Source organism: Myodes glareolus, chromosome X (assembly GCF_982192425.1).
Source record: "Myodes glareolus chromosome X, mMyoGla1.1, whole genome shotgun sequence".
Taxonomy (NCBI): domain Eukaryota; kingdom Metazoa; phylum Chordata; class Mammalia; order Rodentia; family Cricetidae; genus Myodes; species Myodes glareolus.
The window spans coordinates 32,047,079-32,070,315 of NC_142053.1; the positions used below are offsets into that span (position 1 = coordinate 32,047,079).

The 23,237-nt window shown below is 37.5% G+C and overlaps 1 pseudogene; it reads left to right on the plus strand.

Annotated features, from left to right (window-relative positions):
- The first annotated feature begins 3,148 nt into the window (after positions 1-3,148).
- Positions 3,149-23,025, plus strand: LOC125403691 (kelch domain-containing protein 3 pseudogene; annotated as a pseudogene).
- The last annotated feature ends 212 nt before the right edge of the window (positions 23,026-23,237 follow it).

A 23,237-nucleotide genomic window follows, 5' to 3' on the forward strand; every position in this document is an offset into this window, starting at 1 on the left:
GCAAATACTGCCTCCTACACGTGGCCTAAATCTTAAGCTTGACTAGCTTGGCAAAGGTCCCAAGCTGTCCTAATGTTCTAGAGAAAAGAACTCATCTGAACAAACAGTAAAGTCAGCAGTGATCCTTTATGTAATTGGAACCGAAATAGGGGAGAAATCATCTGTGTTATAGGCATGCAATGGCACCTGATTGTTCCCTCTTCTCCAAACTACCTGTTATGTGAAATAGCTCATGGACTATTGAACTGCTGTGGGAACAATTAGCTGATGATTTGTCATGAGAACCTGGAGAGGATGTACTTTGAACCAAAATGTCAGTAACACAAGTAGATTTTTGTGCTATCATCTTCATGACTGACACGAGTTGCAGTTTAAAACTAAATTATCAGAATTTTAATCAAAGGTATCTGCTTCTGGAAGATAGAATCAAATCAAGATATCTGGTTCAACATTTTGGTAGCTAATCAATTTATAACACACCAATAATTGTTTCTCAGAATATTAGAGGGAGTTGTTTCATTTATTCCTACATTTGTAATGGACATTTGCCATCACAGGGTCAAAAAAAGGAAAGTCTCTTTAACTAGGGGCTGAAACAAATATTTTGATAATCACATGACTTCAACCTTTTTCTTTCCTATTCTGAACAAGAAAAACAACCCAAACAACCAAGTTAGTGTTCCCATGGGAAGAGTGGCTGAATACAGTATAAAAGGAGAAATAAATCTTAGGACAAGGACTAAAACAATGTCGAAAAAGCCCTAGGCAACTACAGTCTCAAATCTTACATCATTGGGAATTGACTGCCCATAGAAAGACAGAGGGATCAAAATTCATTTTTCTACTGTAGATATCCCAGAACTATGTATTGAAGAGACTATGTTCATTTCAATGTATATTTTTAACTCTTTTGAAAAAAAGATGGCACTAACTATGTAAGTTTATGTCTGGAACATATATTCTATCTGACTGTCTTACATTTTTTTTGTTTTTCTGTCAATATTAAGTAGTTTTGATTATTGTCACTCTATGGTACAAGTTGAAATCAAGCATTGTGATATCTCCAAGATTGTTGTTTTTTTCTCAGAATCACTGCATCAGTTACTTTTCTGATGTTGTGATTTTTTTTAAAAGAAACATGAAATATGGAAGAAAGTTTATTTTGGCTTACACAGTGATAAAAGTTCATCATTGGCTAGGCACAATTGCACATGTCTTTAATCCCAGCATTCAGGAGGCAGAGGCAGGTCTACAACACCAGCCTAGTCTACAGAGTAACTTCCAGAACAACAACAAAAAACAAAACAAAAACCTATTGCTAAAAGCTCATCATGGAGGGAAGCATAGCAGGAGACTGAGAACTCCTTTCTTCAAATGCAAGCACAAAACAAAGTGAAGGAACTGAAAGAAGGACTCAGCTATATACTCTCAAAGCCTGCTCCCAGTGATGTACTTCATCTAACAAGGATGTACCATGTAAACCTTCCTAAACAGCATTGTAGTAAGGAGGCCACTTGTTAGTTCCTGGCTGCTCAGACCCAAAATTAACACATAGAAGCTGTATTATTTAAATCACTGCTTGGCCCATTAGTTTTATCTTCTTATTGGCTGAGTCTTATATTAATTTGACCCATTTCTATTAATCTGTATATCACTGCGTGGCTGTGGCTTACAGGGTAAAGTTCCTAGCATCTGTCTCAGGCAGCTCCATGGCTTCTCTCTGATTCTGCCCTCTTTTGCCCAGCAACAGCCTAGTTTTTCCCGCCTAGTTTTGTTCTGCCCTTGCCATAGGCTCGAAGCAGTTCTTTTTCATTAACCAATAAAAGCAACACATTGACAGATGGACCTCCCACATCATAGCAGTACCAACTGGGATCCAAGTCTTCAAATACTACAGCCTATGGAGGACCTTTCTCATTTAAACCACCATAATTGCCTAGACTATTAGGGGCTGCTTTCATACGAAACACAGAGTGTTTTGTTTCCTTGTTTGTCTGCTTTTTCTATGTAACTGTGAAATCATTGAGATTTTGTGTGTATGGGGTTACATTTGTATTATACTATTCCATCTATTTCCATCTAACTGCTAGGAAAAAACAAGGGAAACACTCAAGACACAGGCATAGGCGAGGGCTTTTTGGAAAGTTCTCCAACAGCTCAAGAATTAATTCCAAGTACAAACAAACAGGATTTCATGAACAAAGTCTCTTTGCAGCAAAGAAAATGATAGCGAATGAAGAGACAATTGAAGGAATAGGAAAAAAATCTGTGCCAATTATACATATGTAGAATACAATATAAAATTTAAAACCCAAGTGCAAATGAAATGTGTTAATCAGAGAGTGCGTATTCATTTTCCGGCCACCCAGACTCAAATAATCACACAGAAACTATATTAATTTCAACACTGTTCAGTCTACTAATGCAGGCTTCTTATTAACTAACTCTTACATCTTAAATTAACCCATTTCTATTAATCTTTGTATTACCATGAGGCTGTGGCTTACTGGCAAGGTCCCGAGTCTTTCTCCTTTGGCAGCTACATGACATCCCTGATTCTGCCTTTCTCCTTGCATTCAGTTTAGTTTTCCCTCTTAGCTTTATTCTGCCCTGCCATAGGACAAAGCAAGTCCTTGATTTATCAATGTTAATAAAACATATTCACAGCATACAGAAGGGAATTCCTCGTCAGAAATGAACAGATTATTTCCGGAAAGATTAAGTAAAGATGACTAATGGATACAAGAAATAATGTTCAACATTGTTAGACATCTGAAACATGCAAATAAAACTTCACTGAGATTCTGTAGGAATGGCTATCATTAGGAAAAGAGGAAGGAAGAAAAATCTGTACCCACCATCCCTGCTCCCCTCAATTTAGGTAGCCCAAGCACTAAGTCTGCTTGTTCAAGAACTCCTGCCCTCCTAGACCCTCTTCTCTTCCCTTTGAGACTCATATCCAAGTCCAATTCCTACCAGAGACATTCTCGCCACCATATGTGGCCCAGAGATTCAGATAGGGTACTCACACTTCCTTTCAGTACCATGCCCATTCAGCCTATCTAAGCACCACAGCTGCTCACCAGGGATTGCCAACTCCAAATCAGGAAAAAGATACAGATATTCATTCTCCCCCTTCCTGTTCAGTATGGTTCTTGCAGTCTTAGTTACAGCAATTAGGTAAGTGTAGGGGATAAAGGACATTCAAATAGGAAAACAATTCAAATATCCTTTTTTGAAGATTGTATGATTGCATACACATGAAACTAAAGACTGTACCAGGAAATTCCTACAATTAATAAACATATTCAAAATAAAAAAGTAATACTCAAAATCAGTAGCCTTTCTATAGTCAAGTGACAAACATACTAAAAAGGAAATCAAGGAAACATTCTTTCACAATGACATAAAAGAAAAAAAAGAAAATCTTTGAAAGAATCTATCCAAGGAAGTGAAAAATGAGAGACTTGTACAAAAAATACTTTAAGACAATGAAAAAAAGTGAAATTGAAGAAAATACTGGAAGATTGGAAGACCATCCAAACTCATGGAGATTTAGGACTAATATTGTGAAAATAACCATAATACAAAATGCAATGTACAGATTCAATGTAATAATCATAAAACACACCATAGTTATTCACAAAAACATGTGCAAAACAATTATAAATTTCACAAAAAAAGATATATAAAATAACCTAGACTAATAAAGGACCTGTTGAGGGTATCAGTAGTCTAGATTTGAGATTATACAAAAGAGCTATAGTACCAAAATAAAATAGTAGTGCCATAAAATAAGATACACTGTTCAAAGGAAGAGAAATTGTGCCAATCAATAAGCTGACACTCCTATCTGATTTTTTTATAAAAGAGGCTAATAACATATTGGAAAAATGCAACATTTTCAACAATTAATGCTCATTAAACTGGACAGCTACATGTAGAAGATCAATAATCTGTAACCCTACACAAATATAAACTCCAAATGGATTAAAGACCTCAGTATAAGGTCTGGTACCTTAAATTTGATAAGCAAAAAAATAAGATTGATCAGTAGCAAATCCTCATGCACACAGGACATTGGAATATACAGGCTCTTGTTTTCTGAGCAGGACCCATTGCAATATTAAGGAGCAACTAAGAACTAGTGATCACTCTCAATAATATATCTTCTTTCCCTATTATTATTAACTCTTGAAATTTGATAGTAAGCAAATTGGTCCTCTTACATGAGTAGTAGCAAACATATACACTGTGACAATGACAATAAAGTTTTAAATTAAAGAGGAAATTATTCCTAATGACAGCATGTCTCTGCATTACAGTTCACTCTGCCCCCCTTAGCAAAATTTTTAGTTGAAGATAGAATTAATTACCTAGAAAGTCAGCTACTTTTAGCAAAAAAAAAATGTAATAATCTCTTACATACAGAGCTTAAATTTTTCCTAAGACAAAGTAGAGCCCCTTTAGGCATGAAATCATCAACATGCATTTATTTTTCAACTTTTATACCTAATTAACAACTTACGGAATAGAACCAACTCAAGAACCTTTACTAGTTTCCTCTCAGCCATCGATGCAGCCTTTTGAAAGTAGTCATGTTGCACATAATGTCAACTGTTATCAATAGTTAATTCATACTTCCTTCTGGAAGAACTGTACAAAGTGATGAGTGTTAGCAATTATGAGGAAGAAGAAAAGCACTAGACTGTTAAATACAGTAAAGGTGCCCCTCACTTGAAAGAAATGATCCAGGAAGAAGGGAACATACAGTTGAATAATTTTAGGGAAGATGTTCTACTTTCATTAACTAGCGAAGGCTACAACATAATCACAATGTCTTATGACATTGTTTGTTATGGTGTGGTGCTGCTCATTCATGTGTGATGCATTTTAAGAAAAAGATATTCATCTTCTAACACCATACTTCAACAACCCAACAAATGGCAACTGACTACAGAACTGTTGCTAAAAAAAAAAAAATTCCCACATTGTTTTATGTGTCATGGAACAAATGGTCCCAATCTTTGTTTAGTAATTCACTAGGTGACCTTGGGAATGCTTTTTAGAATCTCTCCAATCTTGTATTCCTTCGATTTTGAAGGCTTGAATTTATTTTTTAAAAATGAGTTTATAAATACTATAATGTTTATATATGCATATATATAGTGTTGATGGGGGTCTGGAAGTAAATGAATCATTGAATGAATCATGGAATTTGATAGCTGGAAAGAGCTTAATATTCATCAATTCAACCCACTCCTTTTACAGATGAGAAATCTGAAACTATAGAGAAAGAACTTGCCCAATTTCAACTTTCTACTGGAAAGTATCTCCCACTCAATTTAACTCCTACTCCCACTAACCAGTTTCCTTCATGTTGGTGGGTTTAGAAAATGTATAAGGCAAAGTCCCTTTCTATTTATTCTTATTCATTTGTTTGTTTATTTATGTATTTCTTTATTTACTTATTCATTTATTCCTATGCATTTAGGCTTTTGAAGATAACCAAATGACTTCTGTTGCATGAATGTAACCAGTTGACATTGGTATCTTGGGAACACCTTAAAGTAAAGAATTCTGCGCAACAGTTTCCTCCAAGACTAAAACATTCCATCTGGTGTGGGTGGGCTTTAAGACAGAAGGGAGATAACTCAATATAACATCAGGTCCCTGAAACTGACCAGAGTCAGTAGACCTCTTCCTTTCAAAAGTAAAAAATAACTGTAGCTGAAAGCCACTTTTAAGACAAGCTGTTGAACTGCTTGCAGGCTTTCCAGTGTGCTTCAGGTTTTAAGCTTTTGTGAGATGTCAGCTATGTTGTGATGGGTTTTGGTGATATAGACGTTCTTGATCTGTTTCTTCTCCTTTAAGTAACCTCTTCCCTACATTCCTGTAAACATTCCAATAAAATTCAATGGTTCACTAAGTTGGACTTTGCTGTTATCTTTGGTCTGCCAATAGGTTCCTCATCTTGGTTAATTAGATGTGTGTTGTGTTACTGTTCAACTGATGAACACAGAAGCAACATTTCTCTGTGAGGAAGAGGCAAACTCTGCTGTTAGTAGATCTATTTATGACCCATTTTCTCTAATGGTTTTCAAGTGGTTTGCATAGAAACAAGGCTTTTTTTTCTTAAAGCTGCACAATAACCTCCTTATCCTACATAAAGCATATCAAATGCCACATTATGTTGTAGAACCATTTTAACTAATGAACCTACCTATTAACAGATTTGCATCTATTTAGTTTTAGTAGGTACAATTCCTTGTCCCCTATGCCAGGAAGTTTCCTTTTGACTAAAAATTCTAGTATTATGTAAATGATAAGAAACAACGCAATTTCTTCCATAACTACTTCATGGTAAAATTAGGACATTGTCTTCATGACCTAGGAAGGCTGTAATGCTGGTCAGAAATGTTTAGTTCACTGACCCAGATGAAGAGACAGGGAACAATCATACTGCTGGACTGGTTCCCATAAGCTTTCAGCAAGTCCTTTTGGAGAAGATTGTAGTCCTCAGCTGATTCCTGGATGGTGCCTGTCAGGCAAGGAAATCCGCTGAAACAGATAAAGACTAGTGACAGAAGTTAAAGTTTAGGAACTTAAAGGAAAAATCATGCATTTGGAAATTTCAGGTTCATAGTCCTAGTAGTTGGGGAAGGAGAAGAATCCCAATACCAGTGGAGAGAGGGATCAGACCCTTAGGAATAGGCAGATAGGTGAAACTTAAGCTGTACTTATCTAACGTCCATTTGAGTTGTGAGAGATGGACCCAAGTATTATGACTCATGACAGAGATTTTGGAGGAAACATTTAAACATGCTTAGTTCTAGAAAAGTTGGAGCCATAACACAACTCCGGAATTTCATATAAATAATATAAATATAAATATTATTTATATGAAATTAATTTCATATAAATAATAAATATAATTCCAATAAAGTAGACTAGCATAAAACAACTTCAATATTATCTACACTCAAAAGACATTCGAATTCCTGCTAAAGTGAATCTGGTGACCAGAAATCCTAGAGATGAATTCTTAGACTTGTCCATCAAAGCTGCTATGGATAGTGGTATTAGCAGTGGTGACTGGCAGCTGGCAGTGGCAGCCTAGTGAGAGCCTAGTCTGTTTGGATGCTCACCTTCCTAGACCTGGATGGAAGGGGAAGAACCTTGGACTTCCCACAGCGTAAGGAACCCTGACTGCTCTTAGGACTGGAGAGGGAGGAGAGATGGGGAGAGGGGGAGGGAAATGGGAGAAGGGGAGGAGGTGGAAATTTTTAATAAATAAATAAATATAGATAAATAAACACAGAATACAGAAGGCTCACATGCTTAAAAAAGATAAGTCTGAATAACATGTAGTGGCAACCATCATTCATACATTCAACTGAGCCTGACCCTCTTCTGTCCTGACTTCATGTTTGTCATACAATTTCTGGACATATAAGAAAATAGAGAATTATTGGTACATACAGAATAGACAGACAAAACTTTCCAAGCAACCAGAACCAGGTGAGTGGGTCACATCTCTCTTTTTTTTGCTGGGCATGAGTGAAAGGGTTTTGTAGTTGGATGATGGGAAGGGGATAATATTTGGCTATAGAGGGGTTTTGGATATTCTATACTCAGATTTGTACGTGGGAGACTTGCAATGGAAAAGGTATTTCAGTATCTTAGGGTTTTATTGCTGTGAAAAGATACCATGTTCACTGAACCTTTATAAAGAAAAACATTTAATTAGGGCTGGCCTAAAACAAAAAGGAAGAGTTTGGGATTAATTCAACTGGCAAACAAAAATCTCAAAATAGCCCAATATTGATTATATTTTGGGGCTATTAGTGGTTACTCTTACACAGATTTATAATGAAAACGAGCAATCTGCGCAAATAAAACACAAAATATACAATTTGAAGAGAAAAGTAGCACCATGAAGTGTTCAAGAAGATAAATGGGGAGGTGAAAAAAAATGAAGAAGGCAGGAAAGGGTCACAATAGCTGAATCTGGCATAATGAAGCTGCAGTATTGCAGGTTGGGAGGGGATTAGGTTCAACATGAAGAGGGACAGCCATAGCTACAAAAAGATCATGGCTGCCAGTACAACCAGCTAGGGCTGGTGACAAGAACATTGTCTTAGTTAGGGTTTCTATTGCTACAACAAAACACCATTACCAAAAAGAAAACTGAGGAGGAAAGGGATTGTTTGGCTTACACAACCACATTGCTATTTCTCACTGAAGGAAGTCAGGACAGGAACTCAAGCAGGGCAGTAAATTGGAGGCAGGGATTAGTGCATAAACCATGGAGGCGTGCTGCTTACTGGCTTGCTTTCAATGGCTTGCTCAATCTGCTTTGTTATAGAACCCAGTACCATCAGTCCAGAAATATACCACCCACAATGAGCTAGGTCCTCCCCTATTAATTGCTAATTTAAAAATGCCTTACAGCTTGATATTAGAGAGGTATTTTCTCAACTGGGATACCATCATTTTGGATAAGTCTAGCTTGTATCAAGTTCACCTATGACTAGCTATCACAATCAGTGAAAAGAGCTATCAGTTGTCTTAAAGACCATGACTGGGATACCTCTACCTCCAAGAGTATCAGAGAAGTATTCAATGGTCAGGTTTTTATATTCAGGGAAACATTTATACCACGTGAAGGGGAAACTTACTGAATTACCACTGATGGAGGGAATGGTCAGAGACTGGTGTGCTAGAAGGTTAGTCTGTTATGGGTAAATTGTAGATGAGAGATAGGGTTCCAGTGCAGCTCAGACTTGAGAGGAATAACAGACACTAAGAGAACCTATAAGAATCACAGTATCAGTGTAAGGGTTTTTCTGGTGCAAGGGTATCTTGACATTCAGGAAACAAGGAATTCCAGAAAGACACACCACATAACAAATCTCACACAAGAGATTTATTAGGGAAAAATCCGTAATAGCAGTTTCCTCCAACTGAGAGCAGAAACAGCAGGGGAATGGGTAGAGGGACAGGCTTTTATAAGGTCTTTGGAGAACATACACACACAAGGTTTTTAATTAAAAATTACTTAAGAAAACACTGAAATAAGCTGTTCTGCAAATTGTAAAAGGAACATTTCAAATAATGTTGATGTTCTTTCGCTGTTTGCATGTTTCACAGCAGCATTCATTTTTGTAAAAATAGTATTCACCATTTAGTCAATAACTAATTTAACTGAGATGAGAAACAAGAATTGTCCAGGCAGCTGCAGCACACACCTTTAATGCCAGCACTTGGGAGACAGAAGCAGGTAGATATTTGTGAATTTGAAGCTAGCCTGTTCTACACAGAGAAACATTGTCTCAAAAAACAAAAACAAACCAAAATAAACAACAACAACAACAAAAATATTAAAACATGAAAAACTGTTCAAATCTGGAAATATCTTTGGGACATTTAAATAATAAGTTTTAGAATACAATTTTTTCTTGTATTATAGTACATACTGAAACCTATTTTGAAATAATTATGAGTCCTTTTTCTATTATATAAAACAACCTTGGAGCTAGATACACTAAAAGAAGAGCTTTATTTAGTTTGTGGTCTCAGAGATTCAGGAACATGGCATCAGCATCTTCTTGACACTGCTGAGGGCCTTCTTGTTATATTATAGCTCAGCATGAAGAATCATGGTGGGAACAGAGGTCAATAGAAAAGATCAAATCAAATGGCAAAACAAGAAGCCAAAGGGATTCAGAGTCTGGGAGCCCTCTCACTATAACAATTAACTCTCCCTGGAGGGAATTGAGGTCATCCATAAGCTCTAGTAATCTACCCTGAGAGCAGTGTCCTCAATGACCTAACACCATCAAACTGGGGATCAATAATCCAGCACACAAAGTTTGGAGGAACTTATACCAACCATGGAGATGCATTTACCAGAATTAAATAAGGATATGAAAAAAAGATGGTACCACAGATTAGATATTACATTACAGACATACACACACTTGTATTCTTTAATGTGTTCAAAGGTCTTTGAATGTGATAAGTTTTATTATTGTTGTTAGCAGTGCATATTGTTCTAGAGCACATGTGCTTCTTTTTAAAAATTTTAGCTAATCTATTGTAGGTCCTGGGAACCATTAAAACTTATACAATTTATTTGAGGCTCATCTAGAAATAATACTAGGGAACATGGTGTCAAGGGTTTAAATATTTAGGACTTCTTCTCCTGGGAGTTTTTATTTGTATACATGTGTGGTGGTAAGGAAGTACATGTGGAGGCCAAAAGTTAAGGCCAGGTACTGAAGCATGATTAACAAAAAACTCTAGGTTAGAACTTGAGGTTCAACTTGAACATCTGAAAAGCAAAACAATCAACTACTGGCTCTTACCTCAACCTCAGTCTGAAATGGTGATCTTGCCTCAAGGATCTCAGAATGAGACTGTGGTTTGAGAGCTGTTTCCTCCCATTTTATAATCCTCTCTAGGGCTGGGATTAAAATCATGTACCACTGTGATTAAAGGCATGCATTACCCTATTTCTATGGCAAGTAGTGTAGCTATTGGAATTAAAGGTGCATGTCATTGTGGTTACTCTCAGATCTGAAGGCTGTCTTTATTTATTGAAATACAATTGAAATGCCACTACATTTCCCTTTTGTCTGAAATAAAAAAGGCTATAACTAATATAAGAAAGCTATATACAATAAGTAAAATGACCATATGCAATATATACAGGAAAAACTACATCAACAATGTCTAGGCCATTTGCATTTGACAAATTCAGAAAAAAAAATTTTATACTTATCCTATCTTGGTGAGTCCAAAGTCTTATATCAAATTTACTTTCTATCATATCTTGCTTTCTTTATCTGGGAAACTATAGCTATAGCTATCTAATCTTCAAACACCTCAGAGATCCAAGAAGGAAATAATATTAACTGAGTAAGCAGAAAGAGCAAGCAAGCAACTTCCAAAAATGAGTAATGACAGAAACGGCTAGCTGCCTGGACAGTCACCCAAAGTTCCTCTGCAACTTCAGGGCATCCATCTTCAGCCTACAGGCCTAGCATACTCTATAAACTTTTCTGTAAAGCAGGATGTTTTGTGTCCTTCTTGTTTAATTAGGACAGCATAATGTCAGCAGTCAAGGCAGGGGCATTTTCTTGCCCAGTGGCAAAGAAAGTAAACTCCATGTAGAGTATCTTCAATGCCCATTATCTTCTCTGAAGTAGATTGGTGCTACCAAGAGTAGACATGAATCATTGTCATAAAAAAGAAGAACATAAGTTACCAAAGCATCTTACATGCCATATTCTGTAGATCTCTGAAGTGTTTGAAGATGACCTATATATCTAAATTATATCTTTGTTTGACCTTGAAAACATACCTAATGTGACACAAATTTGATTATACTAGTTGATTAACTACTAACTTTTATTTCTTTACTATCCTCAACAGTTGATAATAATAATTTTCAAGGACTAGAAAGTTGCATTACATTGTTACATGAGCTGTATAGATACAATTACTTGAACAAGATTAGAAATGTATGTATAATATGTTGTAACAAGGTGCCATCCTCTAGAGTTTTCTACCATAGTTTTTGAGACAGGGCCTGAAAGTTGCCATTTCAGCTAGATATGATGACCCTCAAGACATCCAAGACCATCTTGTCTCCATGTCCTGATGCTAGGATTAAAGATGCCATCATGTTTAACTTCTTTTCTTGGGGTTAATTACACAAATTCAGCTCACTATAATTGTGTGGCAAGCACTTTATCACTGAGTGATCTCCCTACTCACTCAAGATCATCTTCAACCTAGTGAATAAAATTTGAGTAACCACTTGCAGACAGTAGGACTGATTTGAGTAGTTGAGTCTACTCTCCAAGTCATTTTAGGCACGTATAAGTGAGATATATTGAAAATAATTCATTGATTTGTTGTGTCAAAATGCAAAATATTTATGAACACTCTTGTATGCATGTTCATACGGAGGCCAAATACAGAGGTCAGGTATATCCTCTACAGCTTTCCACCCACAGTGCTATTTGAAACAGGATTTCTCAATGCACCTGAACTTGCAATTTTACTGAGACTTGATGAATGCCAACCTTACAGGGACCTTCCCATCTCCTTATTCCAATGCTACAATTACAGATGTCAGACAAAGACTTTTGTTTGGATATTTTGTCATTCTTATAGGCTAATATAAACAGGCCTCTGGGCCTAGTCATACTTATCGTAGCCAAAGCAAGCAATTTATAACTTTCATGTCAAAGTTCTGTCTCTACTATCTTCTCCTATAAATATTAATTAAGAACTCTGTAGCTTGCCACATTTCTTATTCTGGCAATAGATGTTTTTCTTTCATTGCTTGAATTTTTGGTAGAATTTTAAAGTGATTAATCTAGTATTTTCTCTTCTGTAGTGCTCCCATTTTTCAAATTGAGAAAACACAAGGATAGAGATCATCACACTGATGTCCCCTGATCCAAGTCCATATCAGGATTTTTAATATCCTATAATTCTTATTCACCACTGAAACTATTACTGAAGTAAGAAAATTATTTATATAATTTACATGATTTATTTTCTACCCACTCATTTCCAACTAACCTATTTCTTTAAGTTCTTCCACATACTGTTGTCAAATGATGCTCAATCTATAAATCGAATCAATCTTCACTAAATAGTAGCTTCCTGATGTCCCTTTCTGTTTATTGTCAAATTATTTTTTAAAGAGTGTTGACATTTTTATTTTTGATAACACATTCAGGAAAAATTTTCAGTACATTATATACTCAATGACTTATCATGATATATTTTTTATCAGTCTAAATGCAGTTAACATGAAGAAATTTAGTCTTCTTTTCAATAACCACCTGAAATGACCTGTTTTGTCCTTGATGAACTCTTTATAAGCATCCTAAAAATACACAAAGCCAAGTAGCCTGATTTGAAACATATACTACTGTTATGCACCATATTAAATTTTTCATACGCTACATCCTTTTCTGGGGTGCAACAATATTATATATAATTTTAGCATTTTGGAATGCTTAAAAATTAATGAATACTTTATTATTTCTGTTTATCAGTCAATAATTTATTTCCCAGTCCCTTATATGAACCATATAGTAAAAAGTTCTCATTGGACCCTGCACTATTAGGAGACAATGAGTGTTTCAACTTGTTCATCCAAAGAGGCGTTGTGTTAAGTCTCCTTTCTTTAAGGTAGATTTAACAACGGTTATTCTCAAATTCACAATGCTATTCTTGACCTATGTTTTACATATATTCATATATTTCACTACCATGTTGATTATTTTGGGCCTTTCTTTTCCACAAGAGACAATGCCTTCATATCCAAAGCTGAGGAATATTCTGAGAGCACACTGTTTCCAGACTACTGGGTAAATTTAAACCCAATGTTCAAACTATTTCTGAATAAGTAAAAGATACATTCAGAATATTGAAGAAAAGTGATGATTTAAAATGACTTACAATTATTGAAAAACTGCTGCTGTTCTATTTTTGTGGTTTTTTTTAATTAACAAAAGGCATGTTGAAATAAGCTGTACCAAGCAGATTTCAAAGCTAATGTGAGAAATGTTATATGGTTTACAAATAGCTAATGTAGAAGTTCTTTTAAACTATTCTTTTTATAAAGTCAGTTAATTCAACTTGAGTTCTTTATTATTTCTTAATTACACTGGAATTTATGGGAAAGAACTATGACCAGGAATGAAGGGAATTTTTATATTTACGGTGTCCACTTGAAATACATAAATATCACCATTATTGATTATATTATAAGGCTTCTCTATTCTTTGGACTTTAATTGTATTACAAAGGCACATACATTGCCAGACTGTGGTATAACTTGGAGGGTATTAAATCTTTAAGGGTGGTACCTATTGGGAGAAATACAAGTAACTTGTATATGCTCTTGATGGACATATTGACACTGAGCCCTGTCCTTTTCCTCACAGTTTGCTTCCTGACTTAATGGGGGTGAATAAGCTTCCTCCAGCATTTCCAACTCCAATAATGAACAATTGTTCCACAGATTAAAATCAGTAAAGACACATAATCGTTCACTGTGATCACTGAACCTGTGAGCCAAAATAACTCTTTTTCATGATAAGTTGAAAATCTTAAACATTTTGCTGGAGTAACAGGAAATGAACATGCATGATAGTTAAAAAGTGATGCTATTGTTGGGTGAATAGGAACCTTGGCCTAAAAATCTGAGTTCCTATATTAAAATCTTTTCATTTATTGGTGATAATATTTATCATTTCTTGGTAACATATAATTTCAACTCTCAGGAACTGAATATCTGAACAAATAAGAAAAGGTGTTATTCAATGTCACTATTAAAACATATTTTCCATTTTTCAGTTGACCTCAGATTTATAGAATTCGTTTAATAATAAACTTTGGTTCAAGTCATACTCATGAATATGAAGATGATATGGAACTTTTTATGATTTACAATCAGATGGTTTTCTTGAACTATTTCAAGAATATATTCATCAATGTCATAAGGTAACCTATAATCTGTAAATCTTTTATTCTGAAGTCATTATGGCAATAGTATTAATTCAGACTTGAAAGTTTGAATGGGCACAATGTTGTCTATTAAAAGCTAAGAAAAGTACATATATAATTTTATATGCAAGGCTCTGGAATATATTTTCTATGGTAGATCTATTTATAAAAAAATTCAGAAGGCAAGCAGGCTTGCTTAGTTGAAAATGCAAATGAAATTCAGGAAATAAATGTTCAAATATACTATCTTTTTTTAAAAGTAAATTTTATTAAATTATAAAAGTTTCCATTTCCGCCCCTCTTCCCAACACCCTCCCACTCCCCCCACTTCCTCTCCTCCTCCCTCTTCGTCCCTTAGGGCAGTCAGGGTTTCCTGCCCTGTGGGAAGTTCAAGTTCCTCCCCCCTCCCTCCAGGTCCAGGAAGGTGAGTATCCAAACAGACTGGATCCCCAAAATCCAGTATATGCAGAGGAAACAAGTCCTAGTATCATAGTCAAAGGCTTTTCAGAAAGACTTCGGGCCAGCCACATTCAGAGAATCCGGCCAAATTCCGAGAATCTGGTTAGATCACGTCCTCGTTCAGTACCAGTCCAACTGACCTTGGTAAACTCTCATTAGATCCGTTCCCTTGTATCAGTGGGTGATAGCATCCCTCGCAGTCCTGATTTCCTTTTTCATGTTCTTCCTCCTTCTGATCCTCATTTGGACCTTGGGGGGCTCAGTCCAGTGCTCCAATGTGGGTCTCCGTCTGTATTGCCGTCCTTCGCCAGATGAAGGATCTATGGTGATAAGCAAAATATACATCAGTATGGTTATGGGCCACGGCCGGTTCAGGCACCCTCTCCTCTGTCCAGAGAACAATCTGGGGGATCTCTCCTTGGACCTGGGATCCCATATATAATCAAGTCTCCTGTAAACCCTAAAATGACTCCCTTAGTTGAAATATATTCTTCCCTGATCCCATATTCATCCTTCCTCCCTCCCGACCCCATCCCAGGCCACCGAGCTTTCCCCATTCCTCCCCTACTCCCTTCTATCTAACCCTCTCCCCTTCCATCGACCCCCCCCCCATGCACCCGAGGTTACCTGGGACTCTTGTCTATTTCCTACCTCCTGGCGGATAGCTAAATAATCTTCATCAGGTTCATCTTCTTATTTAGATTCTCTAGGATCACGAATAATAGGCTCAAAGACCTTTAATTATGGTTAGAATCCACTTATGAGTGAATACATACCGTGTTCCTCTTTTTGGGTCTGGCTTACCTCACTCAGTAAAGCATTTTCTATTTCCATCCATTTGCATGCAAAATTCAAGATGTCATTGTTTTTTACTGCTGAGTAAAACTTTAATGTGTATATGTTCCACACCTTTTTTAACCATTCTTCTATTGAGGGGCACCTAGGCTGTTTCCAGGTTCTGGCTATTACAAATAGTGCTGCTATGAACATAGTAGAACAAATGCTTTTGTAGTATGTCAGGGAATCTCTAGGGTATATTCCCAAGAGTGGAATTGCTGGGTTCTGAGGGAGGTTGACTCCCAGTTTCCTGAGAAACCACCACACTGATTTCCACAGTGGCTGCACGAGTTTGCATTCCCACCAACAATGAATGAGTGTTCCCCTCACTTCACATCCTCTCCAGCATAGGCTATCATTGGTGTTTTTGACTTTAGCTATTCTGACAGGTGTAAGATGGTATTTCAAAGTGGTTTTGATTTGCATTTCCCTGATCGCTAAGGAGGTTGAGCATGACCTTAAGTGTCTTCTGTCCATTAGAAGTTCATCTGTTGTGAATTCTCTGTTAAGTTCAGTACCCCATTTTTTAATTGGGTTAATTAGAGTTTTAGTGTCTAGTTTCTTGAGTTCTTTGTATATTTTGGAGATCAGACCTTTGTCTGATGAGGGGTTGGTGAAGATCTTCTCCCAGTCAGAAGGCAGCCTTTTTGTCCTACTGACAGTGTCCTTTGCTTTACAGAAGCTTCTCAGTTTCAGTAGATCCCATTTTTTCATTGTTTCTCTTATTGTCTGTGCTACTGGGGTCCTACTTAGGAAGAGGCCTCCTGTGCCTATATCTTGTAGACTACTTCCCACTTTCTCTTCTATCAGGTTCAAAGTGGACGGATTAATGTTGATGTCTTTAATTCATTTGGACTTGATTTTTGTGCATGGTGATAGATATGGATCTACTTTCATTTTTTTACAGGTTGACATCCAGTTATGCCAGCACCATTTGTTAAAGATGCTCTTCTTCTTCCATTGTATACCTTTAGCTCCCTTGTCGAAAATTAGGTCTTCATAAGTTTGTGGGTTAATATCTGGGTCTTCTATTCGATTCCATAGGTCGACTTCTCTGTTCTTATGCCAATACCAAGCTGTTTTCAATACCGTAGCTCTGTAATAGAGTTTGAAGTCAGGGATGGTAATGCCTCCAGAAGTTCTTTTATTGTATAAGATTGTTTTGGCTATCCTGGGTTTTTTGTTTTGCCATATAAACTTGATTATTGTTCTCTCAAGGTCTGTGAAGAAGTTTGATGGGATTTTGATGGGAATTGCATTGAATCTATTGATTGCTTTTGGTAGAATTGCCATTTTTACTATGTTGATTCTCCCAAACCAAGAGCAGGGGAGGTCGTTCCATTTTCTGGCATCCTCCTCAATTTCTTTCTTCAAAGACTTAAAGTTTTTGTCAAATAGGTCTTTCACTTCCTTGGTTAGAGTAACCCCAAGATATTTTATGCTATTTGTGGCTATCATGAAAGGTGTTGTTTCTCTGATTTCCCTCTCTGCTTCTTTATCCTTTGTGTATAGGAGGGCCACTGATTTTTTGGAGTTGATTTTGTATCCTGCCACGTTACTAAAGGTGTTTATCAGCAGTAGGAGTTCTTTGGTAGAGTTTTTGGGGTCACTTATGTACACTATCATATCGTCTGCAAATAACGAAAGTTTAATTTCTTCCTTTCCAATTCGAATCCCCTTGATCTCCTTATGTTGTCTTATTGCTATTGCTAGAACTTCAAGCACTATATTCAAGAGGTATGGAGAGAGTGGACAGCCTTGTCGCGTTCCTGATTTTAGTGGAAAGGCTTTGAGTTTCTCTCCATTCAGTTTGATGTTAGCTGTCGGCTTGTTGTATATTGCTTTTATTATATTTAGGTATGATCCTTGTATCCCCAGTCTCTCCAACACCTTTATCATAAATGGGTGTTGAATTTTGTCAAATGCTTTTTCAGCATCTAGTGAGATGATCATATGGTTTTTTTCTTTCAGTTTATTTATATGATGGATTACATTGATAGATTTGCGTATGTTGAACCAGCCCTGCATCTCTGGAATGAAGCCTACTTCATCATAATGGATAATTTTTCTAATGTTTTCTTGGATTCTGTTTGCCAGTATTTTATTGAGAATTTTCGCGTCGATGTTCATGAGTGAGATTGGCCTGTAATTCTCCTTCTTGGTTGTGTCTTTGTATGGTTTTGTTATTAGGGTAACTGTAGCTTCATAAAAGGAGTTAGGCAATGACTCTTCTGTTTCTATATTGTGAAATACGTTAAGGAGTATAGGTATTAGCTCTTCCTGGAAGTTCTGGTAGAATTCTGCATTGAATCCATCTGGTCCTGGGCTTTTTTTGGTAGGGAGATTTTTGATAACAGCTTCTAATTCTTCAGGACTAATAGGTCTATTTAGATTGTTCGCTTGTTCTTGGTTAAACTTTGGTATATGGTACTTACCTAAAAAAATGTCCATTTCTTTTACATTTTACAACTTTGTGGCATATAAACTTTCATAGTAAGATCTAATGATTCTCTGAATTTCCTCTGTGTCTGTGGTTATGTCCCCCTGTTCATTTCTGATCTTATTAATTTGCATGTTCTCTCTCTGCCGTTTGATTAATTTGGATAGGGGTTTGTCAATCTTGTTGATTTTCTCCAAGAACCAGCTTTTTGATTCATTGATTCTTTGGATTGTTTTCTCTGTTTCTATTTTGTTGATTTCAGCCCTCAGTTTGATTATTTCCAGTCTTCTAGACCTCCTGGGTGAATCAGCTTCTTTTTTTTTCTAGATCTTTCAAGTGTGCTTTTAAGTCTCCAATGTGTGCTTTCTCTGCTTTCTTTAATTGGGCACTGAGTGCTATGAACTTTCCTCTTAGCACTGCTTTCATAGTGTCCCATAGGTTTGAGTATGTTGTGTCTTTGTTTTCATTAAATTCAAGGAAGAGTTTAATTTCTTTCTTTATTTCTTCCTTGACCCAGGGGTGATTTAGTAGTTGACTGTTCAGCTTCCATGAGTTTGTTGGCTTCCTGGGGGAAGCATTGTTGTTGAATTCTAATTTTAGTCCATGGTGATCAGACAAGACACAGGTAGTTACTAATATTTTTTTGTATCTGTGGAAGTTTGCTTTGTTACCGAGTATGTGGTCAATTTTCGAGCAGGTTCCATGAGCTGCAGAGAAAAAGGTATATTCTTTCCTATTTGGGTGGAGTGTTCTATAGATGTCTGTTAAGTCCATTTGATTCAATACCTCCAATAAATCTCTCAATTCTCTGTTTGGTTTCTGTCTGATTGACCTGTCCATTGGTGAGAGAGGAGTTTTGAAGTCTCCTACTATTAGTGTGTGTGGTTTGATGACTGCCTTGAGTTCTAGAAGAGTTTCTTTTACATATGTGGGTGCCTTTATATTAGGAGCATAGATATTCTGGATTGAGACTTCCTCCCGATGAATTGTTCCAGTTATGAGTATGAAATGTCCATCTCCATTTCTTCTGATTGATTTTAGTTTGAAGTCGATTTTGTTAGATATTAGAATGCCCACACCCGCTTGTTTCTTAGGTCCATTTGCTTGGAAAACCTTTTCCCAACCCTTTACTCTGAGTAGGTGTCTGTCTTTGTGGTTGAGGTGTGTTTCTTGTAAACAGCAGAATGTTGGATCCTGTTTTCGTATCCAATCTCTAAGTCTGTGCCTCTTTATAGGTGAATTGAGTCCATTGATATTAAGTGATATTAATGACCAGTGGTTGTTGACTCCGGTCATTTTTTTTTTTTTAGGTAGTAGAGTGTGTGTGTTTTTCTTCTTTGATTTGTGCTTGTGAATGGTCGCTAGATGTTCAAGTTATTGTAGGCCGTGTTGGGAATGTTGGATTCCTTTGGTAGTGATTTTCCTTCTAATATTCTCTGTAAGGCTGGATTAGTAGCTACGTATTGTTTAAATTTGTTTTTATCCTGGAATATTTTGTTTTCTCCGTTGATAGTGAATGATAGCTTGGCTGGGTATAGTAGTCTGGGTCTGCATCCATGTTCTCTTAGTTTCTGCAGTACCTCTATCCAGGATCTTCTGGCTTTCATGGTTTCCATAGAGAAATCCGGTGTAAGCCTGATAGGTTTACCTTTATAAGTTACTTGACCTTTTTCCTTTGCAGCTCTTAAAATTTTTTCTTTAATATGTATGTTTTGTGTTTTGATTATTATATGGCGAGGGGATGTTTTTTTCTGATCCAGTCTATTCTGTGTTCTGTATGCTTCTTGAACCTTCATAGGAATATTGTTCTTTCGGTTGGGAAAGTTTTCTTCTATAATTTTGTTGAATATATTTTCTGGGCCTTTGATCTGCAGTTCTTGTCCTTCTTCAATCCCTATTATTCTTAGATTTGGTTTTTTTATTGTGTCCCAGATTTCCTGAATGTTTTGTGTAGAGAATTTGTTGGATTTGCCATTTTCTTTGACCAGAGCATTTATTTTCTCTATGCTATCTTCAGAATCTGAGATTCGTTCTTCTATCTCTTGTATTCTATTGGTTATGCTTGATTCTGTAGTCTCCGTTCGTTTACCTAGGTTTTCCATATCCAGCCGGTTCTCGGTTTGTGTTTTCTTCATTGCCTCCATTTCAGTTTTCAATTCTTGGACTGTTTCCTTTACTTGTTTGATTGTTTTTTCTTGGTTTCTCAGGGTCTCATTCACGGATTTACTTATTTCTTCAAACTTTTTGTTATATTTCTCATCTAATTCTATACTCATTTCTTCAAACTTTTTGTTATATTTCTCATCCAATTCTTTAAGGGAGTTATTCATATCCTGTTTTAGGGACTCTATTGCTTTCATAATGGCACTTTTTTCCACTTCTTCTGGGTTAAGGTGTTCAAGTCCTTCTATTGTAGGGTCCTTGGTATCTGGTGTTTTCATGTTGTTTTTCAGATTGTTGGATGAGGTCCTGCCTTGGCATCTGCCCATCTCTTACTTCAAATGTTCTCTATTGGAACTTCTGTTACCGAGTCAGGTTCCCTTCTTGGGCAGGGACTTCACTGACAGAATGTCTACCTTTCCTCAGGCAGGCTATTGAAGCACAGGCACTCCCTCTTTCCGGGATGTGCTTACAATGCAGGCCCAGCTTGCAAGGCAGCTGAGCTGGGGAAATTTTATGGCCCCAGGGGGAAGGGAGAAATATAGGAATTCGTACCTGGATGGGAGCTGGGATGGCAGGCGGGAGGGGGTAGCCAGCACTGCAGGGCGACCTGGGCGTCTATGGGGTCAGGGAACGCCCAAGCTCCTCCTCACCAGGACCCTGCCCCGGCCCGAAGGAAACTCACCCCTCTGATGGCCCTCTGCTAGAAGTCAGGGCCCCTGCTGGTCAGGAATGTGGCTGAGCTGGTCCCTGGTCCACCTGTCCTCAGGGAGGCCTTTAAGACCCAGCAACTTCCTCCAGCCGGGATGCGCCTGCAGCCCAGGCCCAGCTGGCAAGGCAGCTGAGCTGGGGAAATTTTATGGCCCTGGATGGGAGCTGGGATGGCAGGCAGGAGGCTCAAATATACTATCTTGAATGCCCAACTTTGCATTGATCTATTTCTATTCAACTTATCTCTCTGCTCTTCAAAAGACTCTTAGTTGCTTATGCCTTGCCAGATCCACTGGCTAATGGCAATGGATCATTGTACTTAATCCATCACTCTGTCTTATAGTTTATAGCTACTACATTTCCCTGTTTCATTATCCAGTCACCTTCTGTGCTTAGGTAATTTCTCCTTGGGCAGAAAGTAGTCAAATATTTGGCTAAAAACTAAAGAAACCCCTGTTTTCTTAGGAAGTTTGGTAGTATACATCTCTAAACATTTAAGAGGCAAAGTCAAAAGGATCACAAATTCAAGGGCAGCCTGAGATACATATGTCAAAAAGAAAAAGGAAGAGAGAGAGATAATAGGAGAGAGAGAGAGAGAGAGAGAGAGAGAGAGAGAGATGTGTATACATATAAGTGACATTGTACCCACTGAGAAAGTTGTGTTTATGTGGATAAGAATATATGTACATATATGTATATAAAAGTAATAAAAAAGCAAGACATGCATTTGAAATATAGCAAGGGGTTATATTGGAGAACTTAGTTGGAAGAAAGGGACAGAGAAAATTATGTGTTTATATTCTCAAAAATAAAAAAAATTAAAAACACTGTCCTTGGCATATAGTTTTACTACATTTTGCAGGATGTTCTGCAACTTATTGCAGGCAATGATTTTTAATCGAAAACATTAGTTACTGCTGCAGGAGTTCCTTCTGCTCCTTCAGCCAATAATCTTTAAGATACCAGCCCACTTGGGCGTGGTCTCTTTGGCTTGAAAAAGCAGCTGAAGCCTTGCTCTCTCTCTTGCTTTGGACTCCACTTCTGGCTACCAGACTCGTTTCCTTGTCATGCAGAGGACTGTTGTGTAGGACAGTGATCTGCAAGTTTTTCCGTTTAAATAAATAACCCTTTTATTAATCATAATTCCAAATTGGTGTGAGATTGTTTTGTGATTTACTCCTTTACCTGGTGCCCAACGTGGGGCCTGCTGTCCGTGGGCAGGCTCCTGTTGTGCCCTATATGCGGTATGGACACTCAACTGTCCTCATCGATGACACCGTCTTCCTTTGGGGTGGGCACAATGACACTGAAGCGGCCTGCAATGTACTCTATGCCTTTGATGTCAATACTCACAAGTGGTCTACACCCCAAGTGTCAGCAACAGTTCCTGGGGCCTGGAATGGACATTCAGCCTGTGTCTTGAGCAAGATCATGTACATTTTGGGGGAATATGAGTAGCTGGCAGACTGCTTTTCCAATGACATTCACAAGCTGGATACTACCACCATGACATGGACCCTTGTGTGCACAAAGGGTAGCCCTGCACATTGGAGGGACTTCCATTCAGCCACAATGCTTGGCAATCATAAGTATGTCTTTGGGGGCCATGCTGACTGCTTTGGGCCATTTCATTTTAACAGTCAGATTTATTGCAACCGAATTTGAGTCTTTGACACCAGAACCGAGGCCTGGCTCGACTGTCCACATACTCCAGTGCTGCCTGAGGGGGAGCAGGAGCCCATTCAGCCTTTGGCTACAAAGGGAAGGCTGATAGTGTTGGTGGTGGTCATGGCATTGAGCTCCGACCTGATATCGTGGGGCAAACAGGACTGGTCCAGGTTATACTGAATCACGGCCAGTTTGCAGAGTCTTCATACTAGAGCTAAAGTCCAAGATATGTAAGTCAGAAAGATATATGAGGTCAAATTCATCTCCCAGGCCTTCCTCAGGAGAGGGGCTGGTATCCCCAAAGACGACAATTTTATCAGCAACAATGCAGCAACACTGGCACCGGCAGGGACATGGTCCTTTCCCCTTTGGTTCAATCTTTTTCCAGGTAAAGTACCCAGGGTTAAACTTCCAGAGATCATGG